The following is a 9,660-nucleotide window of genomic DNA, read 5'->3' as shown; positions in this document are numbered from 1 at the left end:
CTGTTGTCTGACTGTGCACAGGGCACAGCTGAGGGCACGGCTCCATGTGCAGCCCAAGTCCAGACATCATACGTAAGTGATGGTCTGTACTAAACACAGTACCCAGTAGGCAGAGGCAAGTGTCTCTTCCCCAGATCTCCAGTGCAAGTTTGGCAGATTATTTCCTCTATTTTCTTATGTTCCTCTGCACTAAGTGACAGAAGACAACAAGGTGGCTTTCTCTTGCTCCAGATTTCTTTTGTTTAGATTGGATGTGGCTGGGGCAAAAAATTTTCTGTTTCTATAAGTTGTACAGCACCTTAAGGCACTACTTTAATGCACACAAATAGTAATAAATAGTCATTATTAATCAGAGATTCAGTGACATACAGCAGTGATATCTGGATTTGGATTCTCCCAGTCTTAACATTTCTGAAAGCAGTCTGGCTCTGATTTCAAGTGCCTGATATTCCCCCTCGTTTACATTGGCTTTACACTATAATTTTTCTGATTTATAGTCATAGGAGAATCAAACCCATGTGCATGTGCACATTCTTTCCTTTAATATTGCTTCTTTCTGATATCTAAAGAAGATGTTTAAAATAACCTCACAGTTCCTTGCTTGCATCCAAATTCTGCAGAAGATTCTACAGAGTAACAAAGGAGGAAGTTGTAGCTTTTAAAATTATATATTTATTCATTTATAATTTAATTTACACAAGCATAAACATCTATATTTAATATAATGACATTCTTAGGAATAAACCTTCATGAAAATAGCACGTTAGGATTTTATAAGTTACCAGTATTTCCCCCTTCTAATATTACTATTGTTTAGTTTGGCAAGTATTTGCAAAGTAGATCTATATCATACCGTGTAAATAAATCATCCCCTGCCATGACACAGAGTGAGCTATGTGGGCCACGAGATAATAAATCACGTACTAGAGTAGCTCCTTCAATTGCAAATTCAGAACAAGTGTTGTTACATACAATGTACAACAATGTACTCTTTTTTAAAGAAAATGGATGATTATTTTGTATCTAATATTTTATTAGGTTACTAATGTGAGTAATTATGTATAGTAATTAATCAATATCTTAATTACTAGGAAATAAATTAATAAAAGGGATACAGAATAATACAGATATGTTTCTGGGGTTTGCTAGCTAAATCCTTGAGGTGGGAAGTTCCTGTTAGGCACTACAGTCTGTCATTTATGGGATGTCATCCAACAGCAGTGTAGATAGAATCACCTGGGGATTGTTTTATACACAGAAAGTTAAAAGCGAGTGCCACACACCTGTCTGACTCACAGATTGCTTACTGCTGGGTTGTCTTTCATGGTTGACATTCAAAATGTCAACCCATTTGGAAGGTTGGAAGCCCATGAAGGGTGGTATTTTCAATCCATTTAGCTTCACTGTCATTTCATGGGATATTACTATAATTGATTATCCATATGTGTCACACAACCATTTGTCAATAACACCAAATTGTCTGTTCTTCTAATGAGGCACTGAATTGAGATGAACTATAATTAATAAAATTATAAAATAATCAGATGATGAATGGAGAAAATTCCACTCTGAAGCGAAACATTTGTTCTGCAGACTATTTATGTGCAGTGCTGCAAGAAGCAAGGAAAGAAGCAATATTGCAATCTGCTATCTTGTTCAGCAGTAGTGCTTGGAGTGCTGGTGTGATCTGTGATTTTCCTTAACTGCCTCAAATAACTGCACTCTTCCTGTTGTGAAGAAAATCTGAAGAATATATTGCTACTATTCTGGTATCAAAACATCAGTAAGAACTCGATGATTCTGGATACATGTTTGAGGCAAGAAGTTTCTGATCTTTTTATGTTTCCCTAAGTTTTTCAAAAGGAAATCTTGTGTGTTTTCGGTAAGCTCATTTCATTGCTTTTGACGTTTATTTGCTACAGCTGACCAACCTCTAAAATTAAGGTTCTATTTTGTTAGTATTACTAAAACCACAGGGAGCCAGCAGAATGCAGGCAAATATTGGTGAGGGTTCTCCTGCAGAAAATGCCTTTCAGTGTTCTTATTTATGTCAGATACCATCAACAAAGACTTTTTAATAATTTTAATTATGGAAAGTGAATTCATTAGATCACAACAGAAGATCTGCTTGATTTAACAGAAAAGCATGAATGCTATATGCACAGTAGCTGTAACTGGTACTGACAAGTTGGGTACAACCAGGATTTGGGAGAGATGATGTATCCCTGTCATTGGCCCACATATTCCCTGCTGTGGCATAAATCCTCTCTCTCTCCATGTTATCCTCCGTAGCTAGTTTACACTTAGGACAGTGACGTTTCCAAGTTCAAGGTTAGGTTGTTCTTATGTGCTTTTAACTATGATTTTTGAACTGCCCTGGAGACTGCAACAGCTCATCTCTTCATTTTTTAGCCCCTGATGCATTTATACATTGTTCTGCGTATGTGGCCCTGTAGTGGAAGGAAACCACAAATTTAAAATTGTTCAGAACCCAGCTACCTGTGCACATCACCTCCACGCGTGCGTCTTATTAAGGGCAATGCAATTTGCAAGGAACAAGGTCAGTCTCAGATTAAATGGAAACTCCATAGACCACCGGTAATGGCTAGCACTTAATCTGTATAACTTTCCAGTATAACACAAATGAAGTTTCAGTAAAGATAAGCAGCATCATTTTTTTTGTCTTTAATGTCACAGATATTAGCTGGAACTTTTCTACTATAAGCTCTCATATTAAACCCTATATTTAAAGCAATTATACAGTTAGAAGAATGCTATTTCCTGCACATTTACTATGAAGAAGATGTATTTCATTTCTAGTACAAAGTATGTAATTAAGTGCCTCGTAAGAATTGATTACTTTTATCTTAAATTTCTAGTTTGCTTTTTTTTCCTTCTGTAGAAGCTTGCCATTAATGCAACACTGTTGCAACTAATCTCCGGGAAGATATACCAATGCAGAGGTGAAAGTAAAAATAACTTTGCTGTGAACTAGTTCTGTGACTGAACCACTGAAGTGGTTTTTCAGAACTAAAAATATACTTCTGTTGAGCAGAACTCTGTACATTTCCATGATAACTCAAGCAAGCTGTTTCTTGACAAAATTGTTTTCCTAAAATAAAAATTACTGATGTCGAAAAGGTACATGGTGAACCCAAATGAAAATTCTGTTGTGGAAAGATCATAATGAAAAGGATAAGGGAGCTGATGTTTCAAATCACAACAGTCCTTTTAATCTTATATCCGATTTTGATGATATTTTTAAAAGCATAGTGAAAAATGCCTGCAGTGAGTAATTGGACAAAACAATCTTTTGGATATTTCCTGAAGGAAGAAATTATTATCTTGTCTCATGCAATTCTATCTGTTCCTTCAACTTACTTTTAATGTTGCTAAGTACTTGAGCTCCATAGTATAATTTCTGCCACAATATGTCTCTTACTAATTTTTGCCATAAAATACATTATAACATTTGCTGGAGATTTTTTTGTATTATTGATATATTTTTAATTTTTTTTCCCTGAAAATTGTAGCAAAGACCATTTGACTGATCGATATCTAAGCTCTTACTCACTGTATCTTAAATTTCACTCTATTTTCCCAGTGACAGAAGCCCTGACAAAATTATAAAACTAGAAAAGTGATCTAAATAAAATACACTGTAATAACATAACCATTTTTAAACTAAATCCATAGCATGAACATGTGTTTTTATAAAAGAAGGTTTGTGGGGCATTTTTTTATTTTTAAAATGAAATTTAAAAAAAAAAAATGAAACTTTGCACAATTTGCTTATAAATGAATTTTATAAGCCCTAATTCTCAGTTACCAATGGACACATTGAACCATGTTACATTGCCAGTTCAATGTGAATTGGCTGACTGTGACTAGTGGCATTGATACAAGTGGAACCTGATGCCTGTGTGCCTTCTGATACTGTTGTAAGGTTCAAAAGGGAAACACCCCTACAGAAGAAGAAAAATGGAGCTTTCATTTACTCTCTTGGTGACTGCAGTGAATTTTGTTCTCCTTCACTGTGGAGGGAGCAGAAAAGCAGCCTGTTACTCTCATATATCTCCCCATGCTGACAGCTAGCCAAATTGCCTGTGCTCCACCGAGCAGCCTGGAACCGGGCTCCCAGCACCAAGGGATGGAGGGAGGTGGCACATTACCCTCTCCCCCTCCCCAGTGTTGGCCTCTGATGGGTTTGGTCTCCAGGCCAAAATCAGGATTAGCCCTGGCATTGTCATTGCAGCTTCCCTGCTTGTTCAAAAAGCTCTTGGTCTCAAAGCCTTGTGCAAAGGATGTCAACAGGATTGTACAAAAACTGTTTCAGACAAGAAGTTAAGAAAGAGAGATTCACTCCAGCACTGTGGAATGTTATGAGAAGCTGTCTTCCTTGGATTAAGGAGTTTAGCGTTTAGTTCTGCTGTAGTGGAAAGCATCTTTGCAAAGCTAATGTGAATACTACCCTGAATCCTGTGCGAGGTCATAAAACAAATTATAGTGTTGATTAGCATGCAAAGCCACTGTCAGAACTTCCGTTCTCAATAGGAATCCAGTGTTCATGAACTAATTTTAGATGTTGGGATACAAAAAGAAATCGAGTAGCTGACGCTCATCAGATTTGCAACAGGTTCAAATTTGAAAAAGTTCGGCTGATTTCTCCAAGTTTCTAAGCTAAATGGAGTAAGCATATATTTTATGAATAGTTTTTTTGTATGAATGAAACATTAAACCAAGAACGTGCCTTCCCCACGCTGAGAATGACCATTACACAGTCCATTTCCCATGGGGTGGTGTTTGCCCAGTGTTCTTGTTCAAAATTCTACCTCTGGACACTCACTACAACAGCAGAAACAACTTCGTACAAATATTCATAAAGTTAAGTGCAGCCATAAGGAGTATGTGAGCAAGCATATACAAGGGTTTTACTATCACTGGCACATATTAGCCTTGGGTTTCAATCCGTCTGCATTTGTAGATCCCAAGCTGCTTCTCAGTGTCATTGCCTGGGATTCCAAAGATATGAGATCATCACATGGTGATGATTCTTGAGGGAAAAAACACCTAGTTTTCAGGAAATTCCTTCTGTTGTGCAGAAAAAAGTTTCGAGTCACAAGTGAATAGAAATCAGAGAGTGAGTAACACTGAAAGTGTACCCCAGATATGTCAGTAGAGAACAGACTGTTAACATTCTTGTCAGCTTGTATTTGCCTTTTAACATTTTAGCGTGTTGTTTATGAATGCAGAGAAGTGAGGTGATTTGACAAGTACTGGCAATTTGACAAGTACCATACCTCAGCAGAGAACAGTCCACCAGTATATAAAATCCGATGTCTTCATCATCTCCAAAGGGCTTTTCATTCTGAATAATGAAGCAATACATTTCTTGCAGGTGACAGAAAAGGTGCAAGGCTAAAGAAGAATTTCAATGATTAAGAAATGACCTGAGAAATGGTTTTAAGGTTGATATTTCAAACACAGATGCTGGTATGGAAAAAGGAATAAGAACAAGATGAGAATAAAAAACAACACTGGAGTCAAGGCTGGCATTACTTGTGGAACAGATGGGAGAGGTGGCAGATGAAAAGAGAGAGGATCAAGGCTGACTATTATAGTCTAAAGTAAAAACCCAACACATTTGAATTAGCTGTGCTCCACAGGGGGAATTGGGAAGGTAAAATCAAAATAACCACAGAGAAAAAGACATTTTGATGGCAATGTATTGGAAAACCAGATGGAAATCAGGCAAGGCAGGAGACAGCAAAGAAGATGAGAGGTAGCAGGTAGGCAGGGAAAAATTAGGACAGGGATAAGAAATGTATCCCTTGGGTCTGAGACAAAGCAATAGAAGTTTTTATATCATTGGAAGAAAAAAGAAGATATTGCCAGATGAGAATCGTGGATTCAGCATGCATAGTCTAATCTGAAAGTGTTTCTTTTATCTTTTTCCAGAGGCTTAATAATGTAATTTGCTATAATCTCAGTAGAAAAAAAATCAAAGTAATCTATAGCAGATTTTCCACACACATAGTTAATTCAGCATATACTTAAGTGACTGTATTGGGAAAAATAGATATAACACTTCTTGCAAAAAGCAAGAATGCAAGTAGCTTAAATAAATATAGTCAATCCCAAATTGCTATAAATTTCTCACAGTGGTTAACAAACTGCACTGTCACAGCTACAGCTGCACAGCAAAGAGAAGTGAAAGCTGTACAACTATTACTAATTATTTTACATTAGTTGTACCACAGGGTAGTGATGTTGCTTTTTTCATCATCAGAATCACATAATAGGAGGCAGCATAAGCTGTTCCTTAGAGTGTGTCCTCCCCGGGTATATGTACCATTAATGGGAACAGTACATGTTTGCTTATCAGAAGAGGAAGCAGAATGAGCATGGAAGATCAGAATGTACTTTTTATTTTTAAAAAGACTCTTGAGATCCAGAATGAACATATGGGACTATATGCTTTGAGAAAGACTTGGAACTTGGAACTTTCCTTTGTGTTTCCTCTTTACTTACACCCACGAGTATTTGCAAAAATTCTGCAGATTTCAAAAATCCAAAGACAACAATCTTTTGAAGGTAGTATTTATTGATTGGCCATGAAATCAGAGTATTCATTCATTGGTACAGCATTTTTGCATTTTACAGAATCTACACATTTTATGATTTTTTTATAATGAAAAAGATAATGAAAATAATTCTGAATATAAACCCCAAATATTGATAGCATAAAAGTGCAAAAGGACTCACTATAACCATTCAGTTGAGCCAAGAGCTTTCTCAGAATCTAACTTTTTTCAACAAAGATTTTTAGAAAAGAGCCTGATTCTAACTGAGCATTTTTCAGAGTTGAGGAATTAATTATGCTGCTCAACACGTGACTGCATGGTCAATGACACATTATGAAAAGAGCAGAACAAAAGATAAACTGTAGTTCTAATCTGAATGTGATGAATATCAGCATTTAACAACTGAGATTTTTACTCCATCCATCTCCTCAAATGCTTTATATTATCAAAGTTACTTTTCTGAAGCATGTACTCCATGTCATCAAGCCACTCCTGAGCTACCTTTTTGACAAGTATATGGAGTGATCGCTAAATATTTCTGAGCACAGGGAAAAAATTTCCAGTTCTTCAGTCATTTCCAAGTTTCTTTGCATGTCTCATATGCACCTGCTCAAACATATGAACATTTCGTTGAACTGGTTGAGTGAGACAGTGTCACTGTCTCAACGAGGATTGTGCCAGGATAAATTGGAGAGGAAATGTATTCCTGATAAATTCATATTTTACTTCTGATTAGCATGTATATCAACCTTATTAGCTTCCTCGCCCACTTCTTAGCTTTCTCACTCTACCTTACATTCAGAATATTGTCCATTAGAACCTGTTAAATCAAGCATAGCCATGATTGAATCCTGCATTCTTTGCAAAAAATAGCAAACCTCTCCTGGAGTTCTACAGAATCATGATTAAGCACTTAGGCTTTCCAGGGCTCTGACATCTTATTATTTGATATCTGGCCTTCTGTCATCTGCCATTGTTTTCAGTATTATTATATTGCTATGTTCCTTTCAACAAGAGATTGATGCTTATTATTAACAGTCCCCCTGTTGATGCTTTGTTCAGATTCCAAACTAATGCATTTTTATATGAGCTTCTATCATGGATTTAAAAGAATGCATATAAGAATATAATCTTCTGTTTTTAAATTACAGTCCTTACTTACCTCTTGCTAGATTCTTTTCTCTTGTGCAAAAAGTATTGAATGTGATTTCCAGTAATGTAATCTGATTTTCTCATGCACAGTGTTAATGAGTATGTCTATTCTTAGTACACGGTCATAAATTACTATCATCTACAAATTTCTTTTTTCTCCTTTGCCTGTTTTCATCTTTTCAATTAGCATAGGATTGTTATAAAAAAAATATAAAGTTGAAGAAGGGCTTCTTTTATTGTTAGCATTTTTCACTATTATTAACTTCTGATTAATCTGTTGTCTTGCTGATTGACTAGCCCATGCTGTTCTTTTGTACTTACTCATATGAAATTGAGCACATTTCTTTTTCTCTGGCACACCAACAGTAGAATATGGCCATATAGTTAGACATTTTTTTCTACATGTTCTGACATGATGATACAAATTTGGAATACTGCACGCATGTACATCATTCTACATTATGTATACATATACATGCTCACAATTCTGAAATGGACAAATATGCTTTAGAAAATCAACAGCCAGGGCAATATCAGTTTGGATTGCCAGGGCAGCAGTTATTAACTCACCACGAATAATCTGTACAGAACACGCAGCTGTAATTGGTAATTAACTTCTTACTTGGATTGCTTTCATTGTACCTACCTGCTATGCTATCTTCTGAAGGTCTTTGACTTGAAAGGTGTAGCAAGGGCACTGACATGACAGAAATTGGGCTCAGGACCTTCATCTATAAACTGTTTGACTCAGGTAGGGTTGCTTATTCTGTAGCACCCAGTACAGTGAGATCCAAACTTAGTGCAACATTTACCCGTGCTTTAGTATAAACAGTAAAATAACATTTTAACTGTCTAAGCAGGTAAAACATGCATCATCAAGAATTATTCTTACTGTGTCTGTCACACAGTGATGCACATGTGGAATGGCTCTGTTCTCTATGACACACACACAAAAAACCCAAATCAAAAAAAAGCAAAATAAAAAACCACAACCCCCCAAACAACAGTTTAGAGATTTAAATGTTTTCCATAACTGTAAATATGATTACTTAAAAATCCTTCTAGATCCTTCCAGATTTCATTTTTATATTTTGTGTCATCGTTTTTATATTTTAGTTTGTTATGCAGCCATAATGTATATTAGCAAATATGATTTTTTTGTTTATTATAACAAAATAAAATCTTGCATCTCAGATATTTGCTTCATTTTAACCTCATTTTTTATACATAAGAGGTTTCTTTAGACCTTGGTAGAAAAAAAAAATTATTTATCTGTGCTCCTGTTAAAGATTGGCAGTATTACTCTAAAGTATTTATTAAAAGTAAATTCCTCTATATCTCATTTTCCAGGGCACCGTAAGGATTTCCTGAATACAAGGTTTTCTCTGATAGCTTAATCTGTTGATTGACACAGTGACACTCTTTGCTCCTTTCACAGAATTGAGCAGTAGGTTTTACCATGGAGCACCAAACCTGACTTTTGGGAGGGACCAGGCTGGGGGAGAGAGCAAGGAAGGGCAGTATCCACCCACATAAGGCCATAGGGGCTATATACTCATGCTGTTAAAGCTCTCTCTCTTTTTCAGGCTCATCTATTGTTGTGGGAGAGAGAAAGAGAGAGATTTGATTACACAAGTACAGGCAGAAGCTAGTACAGAATTTCATGGTGAAATGACTCAAAGGAAACAAAACTCATCATCAATTAGTGATGAGTAAAGGGTCTCAAAATGCCTACTTGCTATGTGTTCAGGATACGTACTCATATCGACATCTGAATACCTGAAGCTTTGAGACCCTCCTCCTGGAAAGGAGAATCATGATAATTTAATAATTAAGAAAAAAAAAAGAAAAATAATAATAATAAAAAAAATGCAATGCAAGATCAGTATCCTTTCCTGCCTGGATATTTCCTATCTTTGTTAAC

General features: G+C 36.0%; 1 long non-coding RNA gene across 1 annotated transcript; it reads right to left on the bottom strand.

Moving 5' to 3' along the window:
* Window positions 1-788: 788 nt before the first annotated feature.
* Window positions 789-8,852, bottom strand: LOC116785603. The gene is made up of 3 exons (XR_004356608.1): window positions 7,040-8,852; window positions 5,301-5,418; window positions 789-2,450 (listed from the first exon to the last, which is right to left on the bottom strand). It is a non-coding gene; the product is annotated as an uncharacterized LOC116785603 (long non-coding RNA).
* Between the last annotated feature and the right edge of the window lie 808 nt (window positions 8,853-9,660).

The sequence above is a fragment of the Chiroxiphia lanceolata genome, chromosome 4 (assembly GCF_009829145.1).
Source record: "Chiroxiphia lanceolata isolate bChiLan1 chromosome 4, bChiLan1.pri, whole genome shotgun sequence".
In the NCBI taxonomy this organism is placed as follows: Eukaryota; Metazoa; Chordata; class Aves; order Passeriformes; family Pipridae; genus Chiroxiphia; species Chiroxiphia lanceolata.
The sequence above is the reverse complement of the archived record's forward strand: the minus strand, read 5'-3'. Positions and strand labels throughout refer to the sequence as shown.